General features: G+C 38.2%; 1 long non-coding RNA gene across 2 annotated transcripts; it reads left to right on the forward strand.

Annotated features, from left to right (window-relative positions):
* Positions 1-9,578: 9,578 nt before the first annotated feature.
* LOC141553830 (uncharacterized) lies at positions 9,579-21,367 on the forward strand. Of its 2 annotated transcripts, none has more exons than XR_012485669.1 (4): positions 9,579-9,698; positions 11,623-11,763; positions 20,191-20,296; positions 21,024-21,367. It is a non-coding gene; the product is annotated as an uncharacterized LOC141553830 (long non-coding RNA). The 2 variants fall into 2 exon arrangements; XR_012485668.1 differs by having other exon boundaries at positions 9,583-9,698; positions 11,665-11,763.
* The last annotated feature ends 787 nt before the right edge of the window (positions 21,368-22,154 follow it).

A 22,154-nucleotide genomic window follows, 5' to 3' on the forward strand; every position in this document is an offset into this window, starting at 1 on the left:
ATTCTAATAGGATTGACTACCACAGAATCCTGTAATCTCAAAATTGGAAAGCAGCTAATCTGCCTCCTAATCTAGCTCATACCTAAAAAAGAATCTTTCCTATAACATCCCTGGCAAAAGGTATATGGTGATGCTAGACTTTAGTTTCTGACACAAATTAACAATTTGATTAGATTATCTCTTGAGAACTTATCAAAACTTTCTTATTTATTCTGGTGTTCTTGTTTTTATAATAATAATAACAATAAATAACATAATAACTGGTCTTTCTAAAGATGTTTAAGGTTTACAAAGTACTTTTTTTATAGCATCACTGAGAGGAAGATAGTATTATGATTGCTATTTTGTTAATGAGGAAACCAAGTGCGCCTTGCTTAGGACCACAGTAAGTATACAAATGATGACTGGAAGCCAATCTTCTGGATTTAAGATCAACAAGCTTCCCACCATCCCAACCTGTTACTTTCAAATGGAAAAACAGAGGTTGGCTAGTAAATAGAATTGGTAATCTGAGAGACCATTGGTCTTACTACGGAAGTCAATAGGATGAAGGATTCTGTACATAACTGTTGCAAAACAAAACAAAACAAAAAAAATCCCAATGTTTCAGAAGATGAGAAATGATCAACTTCCTTTCCTGGTTTGATTAAAAATGAGAAGAGAGAACACCATCCAAGTGGAATTGTGCAATGTGGCCATGTTGTTGTCAAGGAGGATCATTAAGAAGATAGATGTTCATAATGAATCTGAGAAGGATCACAGAGCTACTCATTATTATGGGTTCAAATTGCTAATTATTCGTTTATCTGCAGTTGCGGCTCCAAGATCCCCAGTCTTATGTGGCCACCAGTGGGTGTCATTCCAGGCTCTGGCCAAGAGGGGGCTGTCAGAGTATGTGACCAAAATTCCAGGACTGGGGACAAGGTATTTTTAAAGCATTAAATACATATTAAAGTTGATTAGAACTCAATGCACCATAAAATCTCTTTCAAGTCAGGGAAATGCCTTCAGCTACAATTTTTTTTCTTTCCAAAAGAAACCTCCCAAGTATTAAGGGAGGATTGGAGAAATTAGATTAGAGTTTACTAGGGGGAAAATGTGGTGTTCCAAAGCTGGGAGAAACATTTTGTAGGTGGTACTAGTTCTTCCTGTAAATATTTAAAATATGGAATCCAAGACCTCAGAGAGGGAGGTAAGTATGGGAACCAAATTTAGGGAGATAGGATTTGAATTTCAGGGCATATAGATATGCATGACACTAAATGGGAATGTATGTCACTTTAAAAAGCTGCTCCTCATATTTTTTAAGTAATTTAAACCCTATTTACATTTCAGAGCAAACAGCATATTGTTTTCATTAGGGGGAAATAAGCACTCATGTTTACCTTATGTTGCCTTCAAAATATTTGCATTTCAAAGCCTTCAGAGCTTTAAGTTTGGAGCTGTTCAAAACAGGGCACCTGGGCTTCTCCCAGATGGGCCAGATTGACAAAAGAGATTTGTACCTCCCCTGTCACAGTAGAATCAAAAGAGACCAGGGTCCCTTTAAAACCTCCTGACCTCTTTCTGCTGGGAAGGTCTTCCAGAGCAAAACTCCTCTGTTCTTTCAGATGAATATAACCTCAATGGGGATAGGATAGGACAACTTGGGCCAATTTTGGTTCATCCCATTGGAACTCAAGGACTAGGTTCAGCCTTCAACATAATAGTGAGGTGGTATGACGTGTTTCTTTGAGAGCCAATGTGATAGAGTGACAAAGAGTGCTGATTTAGTATAGAGGGCCTAGATTCAAATACTGGTCTGTTGTTTTAATAACCATTTGACCCTAGGCAAACAATAACCATTCTGAGCCTTAGTTTCCCCCCTCTGTAAAAAGAGGGGTTGAATTAAATGAGCCAACAATCAAAATCTAAGATTCCACAATTTTCTAAATGGACCCATTTCTATGTTCTTTTTACAAGATCTAGCACTTTTTTACAAAAATCTCTTCTTCCTTCTCAAGGTTGAAGGTGAAGTCAAAAGGTTACTGGACCAACAGGCCCCCAGAATGGCTCAAATGCCCTTGGAACTGCCCTTTCCCTTGAAGAGTTAGGAGCAGCAGCTCAGAGTCCCTTCATGGGAACATAAGTTTAAAGTTGTAAGGGACCTCAAAGATCATTTAGTTTTCTACCCTCTCCTTTCACAGATGAGAAATAGAGTTTTGGGGAGCTCAACTGACTTAACCAGGGTAGAACCTACAATAAGTCTAAGTCAGGATCTGAATCCAGGTCCCCTGACCTGAGACATTGTTTCTTCACCATGCCATAATGTTTCTCCCCCAACTGAGGGGTATTGCATCACAAAAATCTTGCCCCAGACGGGATTCACATATTTATATCCTAATGAAATGGTTGATGAAGAAAGGAAAGGAAGTAGGACTGAAAGAGAGGGAGCCATGGTATTGATTTCTCCCACTGAGCTTGAAGCAGTTTGGCTTCAAGAGTGGATGCGGAGGGAGTCTCTGCATTCTGGAAAGCAGAGGAAGCTCATGCTGGCCAGCCAGGCATGAAGCATCATTGAGCAACTCAGCCCAGCAATTTATGACATCTCACTAGTTCTCCTGGATGGATGGTTTCTGAGAGAGAGAGAGAGAGAGAGAGAGAGAGAGAGAGAGAGAGAGAGAGAGAGAGAGAGAGAGAGAGGGAGGGAAGGGAAGGGAAGGAAGGAGAAAGAAAAGAGAGAGCAAAGTATTTATTGCATTTGTGTATATGTGTGGGTTCTTGTATATGTGTGTTTGTATATATCCATGCATTATGCCTGTGTCATGTGTATGTGTGTTTTTGTATGGTTTTTTGTTTTGGTGTGTTTATATACATGCATATTTGGTCATTTACACATTGTGTGTTTGTGCTTTGTGTTTATATTGTGCTTGTGTATATTGCACATTTGTGTGTTTTGTACATGTATATGTATTGATGTGTCTGTACATGAGTGTAATACATTTGTGTGTGAATTTGTGTGTTTCTATATGTGTTTTCTGTCTACTTTTTATCTGGGTATATTACAGGGATAGTGTTTTATGTATATATGTATTTATATGTATGTTTGTGTATGTATGTTTTATGTATATGTGTTTGCTTGTGGCATTTATGTATATTGTGCTTTTGTCAGTGTATATATAGATGCATTTACATGTAACCATAGGTACATGTGTTTTGTGTATATTTGTGTTTCTGTATGTATATGTATGTGTTCTGACACCCATTCATGAAGATAACCTCTACCAATCTCAAAACTTCTTTTCATACCATCTTCAAAGTTTTTGGTTTCAGTGAAAATAATGAACCTAAATTGTTCCTGAAAAACAAAATCACATCGGTCATGTCCCTGTCTTTGTCCTAGGCAAGTCTGTGTTTTTCCTAGTCTTCAAGATTTCCAGGAAAGAGGATTCCAAGATGTAGTTTTTGAAAACTTCTAGCTAGGAAAGAAAATAGCAAGCCTATAATTCCAGTGACTTCTTTTGTGTAGGAAGAAATTGAGGTTCTGGGGGTAAAGGGCCTCCCTCTGGATCTCAAGCTGAGCCTCCTTCTTCTACCTCCAAAGTGATCATTGTGGTCCCTCCACTTTATACCAAAGTGCCATGGGGGCAGTAAGCAGAATAAACCTCAGAGGAAATATTTGGTGTTAGCTCTGTCTTCATTTAACTTTTCTCTCTGCTGCAGTGTAAAGTGAGCTTATATAATGTGTTGTAATTACTCCCTGAATTTCAAGAACAGGGAAAAGATTTATATTTTGGAGAGAGAAGGAAGGAAGGGAGGGAGAGAGGGAAGGAGGGACAGAGGGAGGGATGGAGGAAGGAGGGAGAGAAGAAGGAAGGGAGGAACAGAGAAAGAGGCTGCACTCTCACAGGGACTAAATGAGACCACCTTGTATAACTGACACTTGATTCCATGAATCTCAGTACTTTGACTACAGTTGAGTGAGGGAGACTCCACCTCAAACTAAGCTTTAATCTTTGGAACATGGAAGAGAATAAGCATTTATGAAGCACTAAGTGCTGGTGTGGTGAGTTCTTCATTTTCAGACAAGACCAGTGACATCAGGAGTGACGTCTTTGCTTGCTCTTGAATGGGATTTCAGAGAGGCAAAGGCACACAAGGTACTATTTTTCCCTGAGTCCCCAAGGTCCACTGGCCAAACAAAAGTCAAGATGACCAGGGATGGCCTGGGATGCAGGGGTGATCCTGGCATCTTTGATGTCTGACCACACTCCCAGTGCTGTCTTCACTCGTCTGCCCATTTGCCAGGGGAAGTCTCCACATTATAATAGACATCCTCCTCTCTCAGCACCATGTGGTAGCCTGTTAGTCCCCCTTACCTGACATAGTACATCTGCTGAGATGTGTTACTGAGGCATGGCCTCTTTATGCGTTGTAGCTTCTTGAAACCTCAGGCAAGAGTTGTCTATCTGCTTAGGCTCCTGCTAAATGCTTTACAAGCTCATGACCTCTAAGTAGAGCTGAAGTAAAAAAGCTTAGTTGGGGGATGAGGGGAGAGAAGTAAGTCCAAACCACATGGAGAATTTCTATTTATTATCTAAAAGCAGCTGGTGACACAGAAGCACTAGGTCTGGCATTAGAAAAGCCTTAAATTCTAATCCTACCTCAGATACTTACCAACTGTGTGACTTCAACTTTGCTTACCTTAGTTTCCTTGGCTGTAAAATGGGAATAATAATAGCACCTACCTCCCAAGGTTATTGTTAGGATTAAATGAGATAATATCTGTAAAGTAATTAGCACCTGTGCCTGTCACATAGTAGTATTCCTTTTTCTCCTACCATTATGGGTGCTCTCAGAAGGAAAATCTCCAGCATGTGGCCTCCTACAGTCACTGGCAGTCATTTCTCAATCATGTTAATGGAGGAAAGGTAGAAGGGACAATGGTAATGGGCCTTGATTTTATAACTAACTTACAACTCTCATAGGAGAACACTTCCATCTTCATAACAGTGGATTATTTCTCCCACTATGGAGTTTTTAATCTCACATCTCAAGCTATAATTTGCCCTAGAGACAGTGTGATATGTTTTAAAAGAGATCTTTTGCTCATGAGGGCTTTCCAAACAGATTGTTTCAGAAGGGAGGCCCACAGTTCTTGAAAGGACTTCAAAAAGGAGTAGAGGGGTTAGTGACTGTTCATCCTCACCTACCACTCACAGGCCAATAGTCACTAGAAATATAAACAATATACATGTCCCACTCCCCCAGTTCAAGAGACATAGAGAGAAGAAGGGACATAGAAGATATTTTGGGCTGATGCTATAAGAGAAGATAGTATATAATTTGAATGGAATGCTTATACCTTAGAGTAGAGCTTCTTAAACTTCTTCTATTTCTCAGGTAAAAATTTTTATGTGATCCCAGGTATAAAGACATATACGATAGGTATATAAGTCAAACATTTACTGATAAGATGGATGCTATTTTTGTCTCCATTTTTACAAGTGAAAGAACTGAGACTAGGAGGGATTGGAGGATTTGGAGCAAGATTTGAATGCAAGTTTTCTCGATTCCAAGTCCATTGTACTATTTACGGAGGGACAAAGCTTCCCCCAAAGTTCTACTCAATAAACTTCTAGAAGCTTTAGCTTTCTCATCCATTGAATGGGAAGATTGAACATGATGACCTTAAAGTTCCCTTCAATTTTGAATCCATTAGACTGTAAATTCTCTGAGGGCAAGGACTGGCTTTTGCCCCTAGCACTTAGCCTGGCATATGGTAGATGCTTAATAAATGTTCATTGGGGATGGTTGTTGTCATTCATTATCAAAGAGGATCAAAATGTCATCATTACATTGAGTTGAAGTTATATAGAGCATCTGAACTAACCGATATAATTCTATATAAGTAACTGATAATTAAGCTTGGATTAACTAAATCCATAATCTTATGATTTCATAATCTTCATGGAGAGAAGGGATTTTTTGATAGCACCAAGGGTATCAATGGATTTAGGAGCAGGGAGCTAGGTCACCATTCATTCTTTCAAGGCAGAGAACTAAAATGGGCATGCAGTGTGATATGATATAATACTCTGGACCCAGGAAGAATTGGATTTCCATCTTACCCCATTCGGATGACCCTGGTTACTTAGCCTTTGTTTCCTCATTTGAAAAATGAGATTAAAAATAGCTTCAGTATCTACTTCAGTGGATTGTGGAAATGCTCAAATGAGAACATTATAAAGCAAGCACTTTATAGACCTACAGAAAGTGTGCTTCTTGATGGGGGAGGGAAGGAGTAGAAAGGAATCTGGTAGATTTATGGAGGAAGGAGGACAGAGCCAATTGCCATCATTTGATAAAACAGCCCCAATTATGGAGCCTTGCAGTAGATCTGATTGCCTGTACACAGATGAAATCACATGCACATAAACTTTTAGGGTTTGAAAAATATCATTCCACAATTTGGAATTCCTAGGAGCCCTCCTTGATATGATGAGTCTTCTTGTATTTCTCTCTTCAGGTATATTGACCCTGGAAAGGAGTCTAGAGGATAGGATATTGTGCCTTGGTTTTCCTTTTCCATTAACATATTTTATGCTATAACTATATTAGGTGTCTCTGCATTGACTAGGATTCAGTTGTATGGTACACAAAAGTCTAACATTTCTATCAGTGTCTTGAATAGAGACACTGGTGACATGGTTGTCAGATTTGCAGATGGCATGAAGCTGGGATACAGGATCCAAATATCTCAACAGGTTAGAAATCTTGTAAGGTGAATTAAATTCATGAATGAATGAATGAGCATCTACTTCATATGTGCTGAGTAGAGATAAATGAAAATTTCTAAATTTGGAATAAAAAAAAGTTGACTTAACATAAGCAAGACAGAGGAGCTATAGCTGGGTGACAGAGTGAAGATCTGGAAGTTTTAGTGGAATAAAAACTCATTATCAGTCAATATAGGCAGCTAAGTTGCATAGTTGTTAGAGCACTAGACCCTTGGTTGAAAAGAACAAAATTAAGACTTCAAAGCAAGTCTAATAACACACCAACAATAACAACATTTATATAACACTTACAGTGTATCAGGATCTATGGTAAAAAAAAAAAAAACACTTTACAATTGTTCTATGATCCTACAACAATCTAGAGAGGTAGATGCTATTATTATCCCCATTTTTCAGAAGAGGAAACTAGGTAAGTGATTTGACCAAGATCACATAGCTAGTAAGTATCTGAGATGGATTTTGAACTAAGGCCTTCCTGACTCCAATGCCAGTATTGTATTCATTACATCATACTACTTCGATGTATTATGTTTCAGAGATGAGACCCGTGAATGCCAACAAATCCTCAATGATTTGAGAGATATCGTCTTTTCTTATTCTTTCTCATATTCTAGACTCTCTTCAAATAGAGTGACCCCATAGTACATCTAGCCAAAGGATCCTACCATTCTAGATCTAAAGACCTTAAAGAGACCTTAGAAGTCATCAATCCAACCTCCTCCTTTTGCATCTGACTGAGGCTGAAGATGCACAAATAAGTAGTGAAGCAGGCAAGATTTGAATCCAGGTTCTCTGAAACCAAATCCAGCTCTTTTTTTCTACTGGAGAATGAGGCCATCCCACTCACCTCTCTAATTTTACAGTTGGAGAAATTGGGGCTTAGAAAGTTTAAGTCACTTATTCAAGATTGCATACTAAGAGTCAGGATTAAAACCCAAAGCTACTACCTAGCAATCCCGTGATCTTCCCATTACATCATCATATCCAACATTATACCTCTTTGTAACGCCTTGGATTGTCACTGTGTTGAGTTCATCATAAGAATCCAATTCATCTTTGCCAAAAGATTGAAAGAAGAACATGAACTATGAAGAGGGCAGTGAGAATAGCATCTGGTTGGAATCCCTCAGTAAAGACCAAATACTATTACTAAGCAGTTAATAATATGTCTATTATTTCCAAAGAAAAAGCAGAGCTTTTTGGGTATGATATCAGAACATCTCAGGTAGCAGTTTGCAAAGGAAAGGTGAAAGTCAAATTGAGATGCTGGTCCTCCTCCTGCTGCCCCTGTCATTTGACTGATCACAAGATTACGGAGAAGTCAAGTGTGTCCTCTTCTTCACACTCCAGAACTCAACCTCATTCATCCACATCCCATTGCTCAGCTCTGTAAAGAGAAAGAGTGACTTTCTACATGGCACAACCAACTAGTGATCCTTTTCTCTCCCTACTTTCCTCCTTATGCAAAATGTTTTCTGCAGAGGAAAGGAAAGGAAGAGATAGATGTGGGGAAAGTGTATGGAATGAAAGGAGAGGGAGGGTCAGGTAGGAAATTCTTTGTTTGAGAAAGCAGTGAGAGGTAAAGCTCCAGACCTAGCAGAAACATGTCATGTTGCTAGAAATCCGATTTTCCTTAATCACAAGTACAGAATTTTACATGACACGTTGAAAAGTGTATCTCTTTGAGAAGCTGCCCTGAATCTCAGAGGCATCCTAAGTACAGAGCCATGTAATGTGGCAGTTGCTATGGTAACAACTCGTTTTCCATAGAAAGAAAATCAGAGTGGATAAATCACATTAAAAAAAAAAAACAACAACAAATAATTTCTTGACATCTACCCTGAGAGGTTGGGAATCTGACCCTCCTATCTTCACTGATCCTGCTTAGTTGATGGGAAGAGAGAGGTTTAGGGGGAGGTTAGTGTGCAATGTTTATAAGCCTCCTGCTTGGAATAATAAAACTTCATAGCTGGAAGGATCTGTGGAGTCCAACCCCCTTATCTTATAGCTGAGTTAAAGGGGGTGAAAGGGATAAAACAATTTCCTCATAGTCACATGGTTAAGGAACAGTAGACTTAGAACTGGAACCCAGGTGACTTCAAGGAGATCACCCTTTTCTACTAGAACACGCTGAATTGCTGATACTAAATCCACCGATTCTTTTGGCTCATTTTCAGAGACACAATTAACTTGGGGTAAATGGTATGCTTACTAGTCCTTCCAACCTATGTGGAAGAAAAAGCCACTAGACTATTTTCTTCCTATCACGACTCTATTTATGACAAAAACAGTCCTCTGTACTTTTGTCATTCTCTCCCCTACAAACTCAGGCTATTCTGCACATCATCATCAGACACAAAGCATTCCTCCCACATTTCCTCACTTATTTCCAATTTATCTTATCTATAGCTTGTTGGTACATAGTTATTTGCATATTCTTCCCCTCCATTCCCATTAGACTGTTAGTTTCTTGAGAAAAGAGACCATATCTTTTACCTTTCTTGTGTCTCCAACATAGCAGGTGGTTAATATATGTTAATCTGATCATTTATTAATTACTTTAATTGATTTATTGGATTAATTATTAATTTGTAAAGGGCCGAAACTCTTGAGTTAATACACTGAGGTCGGACAATGGAGCACTTAAGGCTAATTACTGATTGGACAATACTCTATAAGAATATGCTTGGAAAATGGCCCTTCCCACTATCCTGTGCTGGCCCAATCATTTGCTGTATACAGAGAATTGTAGGAGGGTAAGGGGGTGGAGTAAGACAAACCAGAGTCATTTCTGGGCGGCAGACGAAGAGGAGAGGTCGTGGAGATCCTATACCCTGTCTATTCCCTTCACTTCTACTGCTAAAGACCAAGAATAAAGACCAAGAAGTTTTGCTTATCCTGATTCCTGCTGATTTTAAGGTATCCAGGGTGCTAATGAGGTCATCACATTAATTGACTTATAATTTCTTAATCTAACTGATTGAGCCTCCCTATTCAACTCTTTTTTCCCCAGGGGAAAGAATTTCTAGTTGAGGCTCTAGTTATTTCCCAACTTTATTAAAATTAGATATCCATATGACTTTAATAATGGCTAACTCTAGTCGAGATTGGAATAAAAAACACATTTTCTCCTAAAGATTTCATCACCACCAATAGCCACAAATATGCTCAGAGTATCTGGGTCAATCCCTAGGCCTCTACCCCTAGACAACCAGCCTTATGGAAGCAGAAGATCTTGATCTGGAAGGAAACTTGGTAATTATTTAAGAGAGTTAAGTTCACTTAGCAGGATGAGGACCAGAATTCAAACTCAGCTTTTCTGAATCCAAATCTAATGGTCTTCCCTATTGCATCAACATTATAATAATGTTCTTTCTTTTTGATGGGTCCAGGGTAAAAGAAGCAGAAATTCTTTCTGCCACAGATGCTTTAACAAGGCACTTCTTAGCAATTAGTCTTGGCTCCCAAGAGCCCATTCTAGTGTTATGGAAACAAAGTGGCTCCTGATACCAAGTACTAGAAAATAGAGGAGGCTGCTCTGGATAGAAATGAATTATGGATTTAGATGTTAAATGGATCCCTTCTTCTTTATCATCCCTCAGATCTCTCTGTCAATCAGTTAACAAGCACTTATGAAGTACCACGTGTCAGCACAGTGCTGTGATGTTATAATCTCTCTCTTTTTAGTTATGTGTCTTATTGCCTGAGACATTTTGGTGTCCCTTGTTGGAAGCCTTGGAGAATGTCATAAAAGCAGAGATTTACAATTTAATGGAAAGTTAGAAACCATCTAGCCCAACTGCTTCATTTTATAACTGAGGAAATTGAAGTCCAGAAACTTGGGTCACACCATTAGTGACAGAAACAAGATTGGAACCTAGATGTTCTGATTCCACCTCTAGCCCTCCTCTTGTATGCAATTTTGTAGGAACATCATCTACTTCCACAGAAACTAAGCTCGTTTTCCCTTAGAACATACTGAAACTGTCATGAGATTTAATGGGCTTAGAGGAATAAGAGTCATCTGATTAAAGCCAAACCAGCCCAGGAGAAAGCAGGTCTGATTCCCCCTCAAGCTTGACCAATGTACCAGTATGGCCAACACTGAGGCAAGGAAACTAGGTCCAATAGGTCAATGAAACATCCTTACTAAAATTTCTCCCCTTAAAGTAGCGATGTAAATCTTTTGCGGACTGTTTTTTGATCTACAGGTATCATTTTGTTTCAATTCTGAGTCTAAAGTGTCCTAAGACGCTGAGACAATCTTATGCACAGCAATATCTTTCCCAGTGCTTTTAGGCCAAAATGGACTTGGAGTCAAGTAAAATAAATCTCAACTATCTTTGCTACAGTAACCAGGACTGAGTCATGTAAACATTCTTAGCCTCAGTTTCTTTGTCTATCAAATGGGAATAATAACGATGATGGTGATGGTAATGGTGATGGCAGTGGTCATGATGATGATGATAATGGTGGTGATGGTAATAGATCTTAAAGTGTTATAGAAATACGGTTCATTACATTATCATAATCATAGTACCTGGCACCTGGGAAGCACTTAATAAATATTTATTGAGGATAATAATTAATGATCAGTATTATTGGGAACAGCAGAAGGAATCAATAGAACCTCTAGACTGTTGAAGTCAAAAGACTTCAAATTCCAAATTCTTTCTAATCATACACATTTGGGCAAATCACTCCTTACTCTGGACTCAGTTTCCTTCCTTATAATATTGACTAGACAAGCCTCCCAGGTTTAATTTAGTATTAAACCTCTAGGTTTAAGTCTAAGTGCCTTTTCTATGTCATTGCTTCTATTCTACTCTTTACAACCTTCCAGGAAAGGGGATTCCAGACAATTCTTTGTCATCTTGATCAACAGGAAGAATTTTCCTGAGAAAGGGTTGTGCTCACTCTTCCTAAAATTTGCTGCTCACTCTCCTACCCTGGGAAATTGGCAGAAGTGATCCCCTAATGCCTGGTATGTACTCTCTCTGCTCTTTTATCTCTCTCAGAGTGTTTATCTTCATTGAAGGCTCAGCTCAGAAACCACTGACCCCCAAAAAGTCTCTTCCAATGTCATTCTAGAAGAAAAAGAAAGAAATGAAACTAGCCAAAATTTAAAACCTTCCCTGTTCCTCAAGCCTTCTGCTATTGGTCACCCTTCACAAAACAGGCTTCTCAGATCTGAGACCTATTTTCAAATCACACATTCCGAGGCTCTGTAAATGTCTCATTTCTCTAAACTCCAGAAGCATAGTCAGTCTCCTAGCTGTTAAACGCTCTCCTCCACTGACAGGGGAGCTGATGAATGCCATGTCCACAAGAGCTGTCTGTGTTGTTTTAGTGACAGCTCCCCATGCTTCATGATCACGAATGCAGCTCCTCAGAAATCAGAAGCTTCTTGCTGACATTATTGGGAGGGAGAGGGATGGGTTAGGCTTTCCATTAACAGTTAGAAAAAATAAGCACTCTATTTTAAAGCACTTTGCTGTGCCACAACTTTCAATAGGATCCAGGGTCCACTGAATGTGGCTTAGAGGATAAAGTTCTGAACTTAGAGTCTAAAAGATGGGCTCAGGTCCTACCTCAGATACTTACTTAGTGGTGAGTAAGTAATGATTTAGTAAGTCATTTAACTTCTCTCAGTATTATCTGCAAAATGGAAGTAACAATGGCACCTATCTAAGCAACTAACAGATTTGAGCATTAGGATAACATGACGCAAAGGCCTTTACAAACCTTAAAATAACTGATTCTAGTATACAGTCTGGTGGTTTATTTAAAATCACAGGATGATAGGACTAGAGAAAACATTAATGATCATCTAGCCCAACCCTTTCATCTCAAAGTTCAAAAAAATGAAGTCCATCACAGAGAAATGACTTGATCAGAATCATACAGCTAATGACTGGCTAAGTATTTGAATTCAGGTCATCTGGTTGTGAGTCTCCTTTAATCTCCTGGAGTAAATTCTGATCTTCCCTTTTCAGGGCATTTATTAACTCACCAAATTTCCATTTGTGATATATCAAATGCCTATCATATGTAGGACTGGGAGTAAGGAATACAAACAGTTCTTTGTCTTTAAATAAAAATATTCAAAAAATATATAATATAATTATATTAATATAATATATATTTTCATATATATTTAACTATATTATATTTTAATAAAATATATATATTTAATAAAAATATATATAATGAAAAATAAAAGTTTGTATTCTACTGGAAGAAAGCAGCATACACTCAGATAAATGAATACATATAATACACAAAACAATTTGAGATTTAAAACTGCTAACTGGGAAAAGCAAGAAAGATCTTTTAGGACAAGTATCACTTGAACTGAGCCTGGAAGGAAGCTAGGATGCTGAGAGGCAGAGGTGAGAAGGAGTGACTTCCAGACGTGAGAGAGTCTTTACAAAAATACTAAGGTAGGACAGAGAGAACAGCAAGCAAGCCAGCGTGGCTAGAATGAAGGGCATAAAATGGGGAGTAAACTACAATAAAGCTGGAAGGGCTGAATATAAAAATATCTGTCAAGAAGAAGAAATTTTTGTTTTATTCTGGAGGCCAAGAGAATCACTGGAACAATTTGGTATTTCCAAATGATTCTTGTATCTGACTCCTTTTCTGGTTCTTTCCATGAGATAGAAAATGAACCAGAAGTAGGCAGGCTTGTTTCCCTCTCCACTTCATTCTCTTTCTTTTGGTAAGGCATCATGCTTGAGTATGATATTCAGCTAATAAATATGTATGTGGGATTTTTATTACTTAATAGTTGTAAGGTTAATAGTCGTGGTGAATGCCTATATTTAATGTGTCAATGGAGCTGCAAAATGCCAGGCTGAATAGCTCTAACACACATTAGTTCTACTTGTGAATCTACAAATAGGAACCTTGTCAGAAAAGTATTCAAACTGAGATCAGTATTGATTTTGGTCGTTGGGAAAGGCACTGGACTGTGACAGTTTAAAATGATAAATGTCTAGAGAATTATTTGCTGGTATTGATAAAAAGAAGTAGATATAAAGCTGACAGCCTTGGAGGCGTAGATCCTGAGCACTGGTAGCAAATATAACATTGTTAAGGACTCCAAACTAATCTCCCCTTTGATATCTACACGATTGCCAGTCAAGCCAAGGTCCAGCCCCCAGTTTGCCATGGCAGTTGGTAATTGCTAGAAATGAGTCTGGGCGTGCTCACATTGCTCCTTTGCACCTGCCCTGAGCATTTCCCACCTAATTATTGAACCAATCATGCATGTACCCAAAGCCAGCCATCCCTAGAGAAACTGGATGCTTTGTCCTGTGGGCTACTGGAAAGCAGGCTAGATTTTTAAATAGCAAAAGGACTGGATCAAAATGCAAATTCCTTAGACTGGTGCTAAGTTAGTCTCTATATAATCTATAACTTTTTCTACCCAGTCCCTACTTTTTCAGCCTCATTTCCCAATATTCCCATATATAGATCCTCTACTCTAATTAGGATATTTGATTGTTTTCCAAAATTACTGGGTATATTACTGGGATATAACATAAGATTCTTGAGAGCAGGATTAGTTCATTTTTGACCTTTGTATTCCTAGCATTTAGCTTAGTTTCTGGAACACAGTAAGTGTTTAGATGCTTACTTACTTATTAATTGATTGATTCTAGCATTGATGTTTTTGCTCATTCTCATTATCTCTTGGAATTCCCTGTCCCTTTTTCTTCACTTACATGAATCCTATTTATCCTTCAAGACCCAACTCAGACTCTACAAGACTTTCCTATTCACACTCTACCCTCAGTGATCTCCCTTCCTTAAAATCCTTTAGCACTTATCGGCAGTCCTACTCAATTGAAATACTGCCTTACATAATCTCCTTTGACAGTGACACAAGCTTAAAGGCACTTGAGTATCTGTTTTCAAGCTATCTCAAAGAGGTGAGGATTCTAAAAGACTAGAAAAGATGGTAGATGATGTTATTATCAAAAAGGTGACTGAGAAGGTATCAGCACTTACCAACCCACAGGCCTCTTTGTTCATCTCTATGGTCTGTGCACTTTGAAGAAATAATAAGAATCATTAATAATAGCATTTTTATGAAGCTTTAAGTTTTGCAAAGTGCTTTATATATATTACCTCTTTTGATCCTTATAACAGCTTTGTGAATTTAATTGTCATAATTCCCATTTTATAGATTAAATAACTGAAGCACCATGAGGTTGACTTTCTCAGGATAATACTATTAGTAGATTAGGAAAGATTAGAATTCAGGTCTTCCTGATTCCAAGTCTCTATCCATTATGGAATTTTGGTGATTAAGTCAATAAACATTTATTAAGAACCTATTATGTATCAGTATATAATGGAAGGTCAGCTAATCCTTGCTGTCAAGGAATTCACAGTCTTATAGGGAAGTAAGAAGACATGAAGGTAACTGTCCAGGATAAATTAGAATTAAAGAGAATTTTCTGTAACAGACTATGTCTTTACAGATTTCACAGATTAGGAATAGAGACCACAAATGCCTCCCATGTTTGTTGTTTGATGAAAACAAAACAAACAAAAAAAATCTGTTAGCTAAGTAGAATAAAATGTAGATTTAAAGGTCAACTGTCTCAGAGAAAAAGCAGCTAAGTGGCTCTATAGTGGCTAGAGTCTGGGGCCCAGAGCCAGGAAGACTCATCTTTCTGAGTTATGACACCCACTAGCAGTGTGACCATGGGAAATTCTTAACCATCTTTGCCTCATTTTCCTTATCTGTAAAAAGGAGCTGGAAAAGATCACAGAAAACCACTCCAGAGAAAACTCCAAATGGGAGTCACAAAGAATAGGGAATGACTGAACAATCCCAGATAAAGAAGTTGGGCACAGAAGTAAATAGGAGCAAAGTACGTTGGATCACATTAGGAAAACTATGGGGTATTTTCTGTGATTCTGGTCTAATCCTTAATGAACAAGGTGGTCTTTTCTCCACTGATAGATATCCTACTATTGATTCTTAGTAGCTAGGAGTCAAGAAACAAGAGGATCTCAGAAGAATACAAATTAAAGATGACTCATAGGGGAATGGTAAGGCACATTGCATCTGGAAGCAGATTGCAGCAAATTACCAAGAATGACTTGTGGGTTATAAGTGGCACAAGCCATCATATCAATGGCCAAAAAAAGGACAGGGAGGGGGCATTCAAGCATTAGGTACAAAGGACAGCAGATAGACTGTTTTGGTGCTACACTGGTGATCTACAGCAGGCTCAGGGGTCATGAAGAAGGTCACCAGCCTTCAAGATAGAGCCTGTGAAGGACATGTTGAAGATAATGAAGAAGCATGACTTAAAAGAGGAAAATTTCAATGGATGGCACATTGCAGTGGTTAGGAATATCCACAGCAATCAAAGTATATATACATGAAAGTATATAAGACCTCTGGATGAGGATGTATATTTGTTTTGTATGTTAAATATAAAATAGTAATAATAGCAATGAGCAGATGTTTGGGGATATAAGGGGTAGGTTGAGGTAAGGGACTGATATTTGACTCAAATGAAATAAAAGGGATTTTTTTCTCACAATGAGGTATTTTATCTTGTAAAAAAGTCAGAGCATTGTCATAGCCCCATGACCATCTATGAGAACAGTTATAGGAGGGATTTCTTGGGTTGAAGAGGGCACTCAGAGACTATAATACTACTCTTCTGTCTTCAAACAGTAATACTGAACAGCCATTTTTTAAATCCAGGCCCTTGACGCCGGGACAAATGACTCTCCCTTTACAAAAGAGATGTATTACTGAAATGTGGTATGTGCTAAACACAGTTTGGGTTTATTTTATTATATTTGTAAATTGAACCCTGTTCCCTCAAGTGATTTATAGAAGCATATCAGTAATGCTTTATTTCCATTTCTCATTTCATCTTTAGTGACTCCTGACATAGAAGCTTTGTTTCTCCAACCCTGAGGCATCGTTGTCCAGTAGAAAATAATATAAAAGCAAACTCTTAAGAGGACCAGAGAATCTCTATGGTGTAGCCTTTCCCAATGAGAATAGAATGTTGGATATGGAATCAAAAGGCAGGTTTTAAATTCCAGTTTGGCCATTTAGTATCTTTTGATCTCAAGCCACTTCACTCTCAAAGTTAGAGGTCTCCTCATTGGAGGCTGCTAGATGGCATAGTGGCTAGAGAGTACTCGGCCTAGAGTTAAGACCAGAAACTTACTAGCTGTGTGACTATGAATAAATAATTTGATGGTCTATTTTCTGTTCACCAGGCTGTCATGAGGATCAGATGAAATAATATTTTTAAAGTGCTTTGTACAGTGCCTATCACATAGTAGGCTCTTAATAAATGGTTGCTCCTTCCCCTTCTTGGATCATCTAGGACAAGCTCTAATCAATACAGGTTTACCTTCTCTAACATATCTCATGAAGAGTCAGCAAATTATAAAATAAGAAGAATGTGATCTTGAGAGAAGGGCAGAGATGTTCATTTTCATCTTAGTACCCCCTAGTGCCTAGTACATAGTAGATGCTTAATAAATGCCTGTTGATTGACTCCTTGGAAACATTAAACTTGTCTGGAGGGATTCACAAGCCAAATCTACCTACTTCAAAAACTTGAATAAGAGATTAAGAATTCAGACTTTGACAAGCTATTAAAATAGATGCTGGGGCAAAGAGCAAATCCAAATGATCATTGAGCATGTGTTTGTTGTGTGGAAGGACATAGAATTAAAGGACATTTTTAGAATTAGATGGGACCTTAGAGAGCATCTAATTCAATCCCTCTATTTTACAGATGAGGAAACTAAGAACCAGTAAAGGGAAATCATTTGTCCAAAGGGGCATCAACAATATGTAAATGGAAGTGTGATGGCAATATGGAAGTAAAGTATCGTAATTAGAAATCCACCTTCCTAAGTTTCAGTTCAATTTTGCATCAATCCACTTGAGCAGAGAGAGCCCAATAATACAATGCACCTCACACACACCCTTTTATACCTTTTATAGACAAGTTCAAGGAAAGGATTATCCTCAGCAGATGCCATTAGAAATTAAAATCCTATCATTTTGCTCCAATTAGAAACAAAAGTTATCTTTACCCATACCTGGATTGCCATCATTTACTTTATGGAAGCCTTCTCCAATATCTCTTAATTCTAGTGCCTTCCCTCTATTACTTATTTCCTATTTATTTTGTCTGGGACAGTTAGGTGGCACAGTGGATAGAGTTTCAGGTCCAGAGACAGTGGAGAGTTCAAATCCAGCCTCAGATACTAACCAGTTGTGTAAGCATGGGCATTTTCCTCCATGTTGCCTAGCATTGTCTCCTTAATGAAAAAGACAGAGAAGAAGAAACAAAAAAAATAATAGAAGTTACAAATATGGAAACACCTTTAGTTCAAATTTTTGAAAAACCAACAGTCATTTTAAAAACTCAGTGATTCTTGTAATCAATTTAAAATATATAGATAAATTATCTTCCTTTCAATAAAGATGTATAGTCCATATTTATGAAGTAGACTACCTTTGTATACATATATACACATACGTTTGGACACATGTATGTTTAGACACATATGTATATCAGCTTTGAAGTTGCACAAAAGAGGAAAGGCAGAATGCTTTCCCTTTAGAATGCTGGTATAAATTCTCTTAATTGTAATAACCAATTTTAGCCCTAGAAAATAAATGAACAAACCTATTTCCTACTCTCAATAGAGAAGGCCAGGCTTATGTTGTAAAGGCCATCAAATGCTTTCATTGTATTGGTTGTTTTGTTCATGATTTTTCTTTGTTATAGGGGAAAATCCAGAGTCTGGGAGTATGAGAAGAGGGAGTGTGCTAGCAAATAACTGGCACAAAAATAAAAATATCAATATGACTTTTTAAAAAAAAATTAATCTATGGAAAAAAACAAGGTTTCATAGTTGCCAAAATTTAGAACCAACTTCCACATAATATCTGTGGAATTTCTTTGAGAAACATCTCTAAAATGGGAGTTGAGGAAACATCATTTTATTACAGGGTTAAGCAGGATTTAGAGGAATTGCGAGCTCTAAGTCAGATAGTTGTCTGAGATAACAGACTTTGATTCAGCATCCAACAGAAACAGTTTTAAAAAATCATATCCTGGAGGCACAGTATAAGGAATATTATATTGGGCATTGGAGTTAAAGTTTGTAGCCCTGGCGAAGCTGTTTAACTTCTTAAAGTCTTAGATTCTTTGTCTGTAAAACAAGGGCATTGGATGCAATGAATTCTCAGCTCTTTTCAGTTCCATGATCTTATGCTCCTCTCTATTCCCCTGGTTTATGTACAGCACTCTGATCAGCATAAAAATCTCCTTGTTTCCTTAGTTTTTGTTTGTTTTTATGAAGAGGGCATATAGAGGATGGTATGAACTCAATTTAAACTGCCAAGTTAGCTGGTGAGCTTTAACACGTATCAACCTGCTGATTCCCTAATAATCATGGAACTACCAGGTAGAGGTGGGGACAGGCTTTCAGGAACTGACTATAAAGAGATGTTAAGACAAATGCCAGAGAGAAAGGACACAGAAGATTATAAAATAAAGTTCAGAGAACATGAGAAAGTGACAAGGAAGGAAAGAAAGGAGACTGCACTGAGGTTAAAGACAAAGAACAAGAAATTTTCAAGTGGCTACAGAAGGAGAGGTCAGCCAAGGAGATGCTACAGCAGGTCCCTGAGAGACAGCAAAGACAATTTATTCAAGTCGGGGAAGAGGATGACTGGGACTCAGAGTGGGTCAGAGCTAGAGCAACATGAGTCGTTTAGTACAAGACTGCCGATCTGAGGAAAGAGTCTGGAAGAAATCTGCTTTGCTGGTTGAAGAATAATAAAGCAGCATCTGGCCGACTAGAGCCAGAGAAGACTCATTAAATAGAAGGTTTTGTCCCTCTCCAAGGTTTCATCTTGAGTATAATACTCAAACAGATGTGGCTCTCTCCTATACACAAGTCGTTTATTTTAAAGTTGGGTTGTTCCCTTGCCTCCCCCCTCTCTTTCTTTCTCTCTATCTCTCTGTCTTTGTCTCTGTCTATGTCTCTCTGTTTCTGTCTCTTTGTCTCTCTGTATCTAGCTCTCTGTTTCTCTGTCTCTATCTCTGTGTATCTGTCTCACTTTCTCATTCTTTCTCAGTGTGTCTGTTTCTCTTTGTGTCTCCCTCTCATTCTCTTTATGTGTCTCAGTATATATGTCTCTCTCCCTCTCATTCTTTCTCTGTCTCTATCTCTGTCTCTCTGTCTCTGTCTCTCTTTCTCTCCATTTTTTATCTTATATCATATTCTCTTTCTGGGTCTTTAATGTAATGGATTCACCTTCAAATAATCAGTTGATCACACAACATAGATAAAATGGATAGAACTCAGTCTTTTCTCTCTTTTTTGTGAATAGATTGCCACCACCCCCTTCTTTGTCTCTTACTCCAGTTCTGTTTTGAAAAACATGAGGATAAAGTTGAAGGCCTTATTTTGTAAGAAAAAAACCTCAGCTCTGCAAGGTAAGAGACCTGGATTTCAGGTATTACCACTGCCTCTTACCTTCTCCTGCCCTTTTGTGCAAATCATTTAACCTCTACTTACCTCTGTTGTATAGTAAAGACTTGGACTAGACAGCATTTCTGATTTCTTCCACCTATCCTGTGATCCTGAAAGCAAAGATGAAAGGAACTCAACCTTTCACAGTCCATAACACTACATAGAATATGGATGATACTCTATCCTGTGGCCAATGGTATCTTTGGAAAAGCAAATAATTTCCCACTATATCCTCTTTACCATAAGGAAAGGAACAGTAAGATAGGATCAAAGAGGTCATCTTTAAGGTAAAGGGATCAGAGGGATCTAGCCCAATCTCTTTCTTTTACATATAAGAGGACAAAGGTTCAGATGGATTCATTGGCTTGTAACCCATAAGCCACGGAGCTGGGACTTGAGCCCAGGTCCCTCAATACCAAATCCACAGCTTTTTTCCAAACATCACTCTCCTAAACCCATCATGGAAACAGAACCATTTGCTGACTTGAAAAGGGAAACACAAGATAGAGAATAACAATATATATATTTTATTTCCTTCACTTTCAACTGGCAGCACAGACACCAAACACAAAATAGTTTCCAGAAGTGGTTCTTGGCAGTCCTGGACTTTGCTCCTAATTATCCTGTGATAGATGCTGGCATTGGTACTAAAGGTATACTCATCCAGGCTTTATGGTCATTTTCCAACAGCACAGACCTTTTAAACTCTCTTGTGGGAGCAGGTTAAGATGATTATGCAGATGGATGGACCCTGGTGCATTATTATGTCAGAGATGGAGATGTAAGAGCAGCATTCATTTCATGATTACCGCCAGGAAGTCTGCTCCTAGCCCTGTGCAAGGACATGGAAGCTGGAGGAGAGAGGAAGCAACTCCAAAAACCCCACTCAGACACATTCATTCTCTTGCTGTGTCTCTCTGGATGACTGGCTATTTTATTGTCTCACATCCCTGTGGAGAACAATATTGTCATTCATAGGCAAAAGGGCAAATGTTTTGCATTGTCATAAGAGGGAAGGCATTAGATCTTACAATGGCCACAAAGTCTGAGCTATGTAAAACAATAATAATTAATAACACTTTGTTGTTTGTTGTCTTTCAATCATTTCAACTCCCGTCTCACTCTTCATGACACCATTTTTGGCAAAGATATTGGAAGAGTCCACCATTTCCTCCTTTAGTTCATTTTACAGATAAGGAAACTGAGGTAAACAGGCTTAAGTGATTGCTCAGAATCATATAGCTAGTAAATGTCTGAGTCTGGATTTGAAGTCAGGCCCAGCACTCCTCCTACCTGCCTAATTAATGACAACATTAACCATTGATAGGATATTTTAAGGTTTGTAAAATAATGTACATACATTATCTCATCTGATCCTTAAAACAAAGAGGGAAGAGCTCTTGTTATCCCCATTACATTGAGAAGGTAAAGTGATTTGCCCAGGATCACACAGTTAATAAGTGTCTGAAACAGGATTCAAATTTAGATCTTTTTCAGTCCCAGTTGAGTCCTCTCTAACCATATACCATAAGAAAATCTTTTGTGAGTGGGAATCAGCACACCTGACAGTCCTGCCCATGGATCACTGTGTGACCTTGTTGAAGTTCATTGAACTTTACTTTGATTTCTCATTTGTAAAATGGAAGAAGAAGAATTGAACTGGATAGTCTCAAAGATGACTTCTTTGCCTTCCTTATAATGATCAGAATAGCATTTTAAAAGTAAATGCCAAAGATTAACTTTGAGAATAGATCTTAGGAGCCATGATGTCCAATCTCTTCATATTTCAGGTGTATAAACTACAACCTAAAGCCATGTTTG

This window comes from Sminthopsis crassicaudata, chromosome 2, assembly GCF_048593235.1.
Source record: "Sminthopsis crassicaudata isolate SCR6 chromosome 2, ASM4859323v1, whole genome shotgun sequence".
In the NCBI taxonomy this organism is placed as follows: domain Eukaryota; kingdom Metazoa; phylum Chordata; class Mammalia; order Dasyuromorphia; family Dasyuridae; genus Sminthopsis; species Sminthopsis crassicaudata.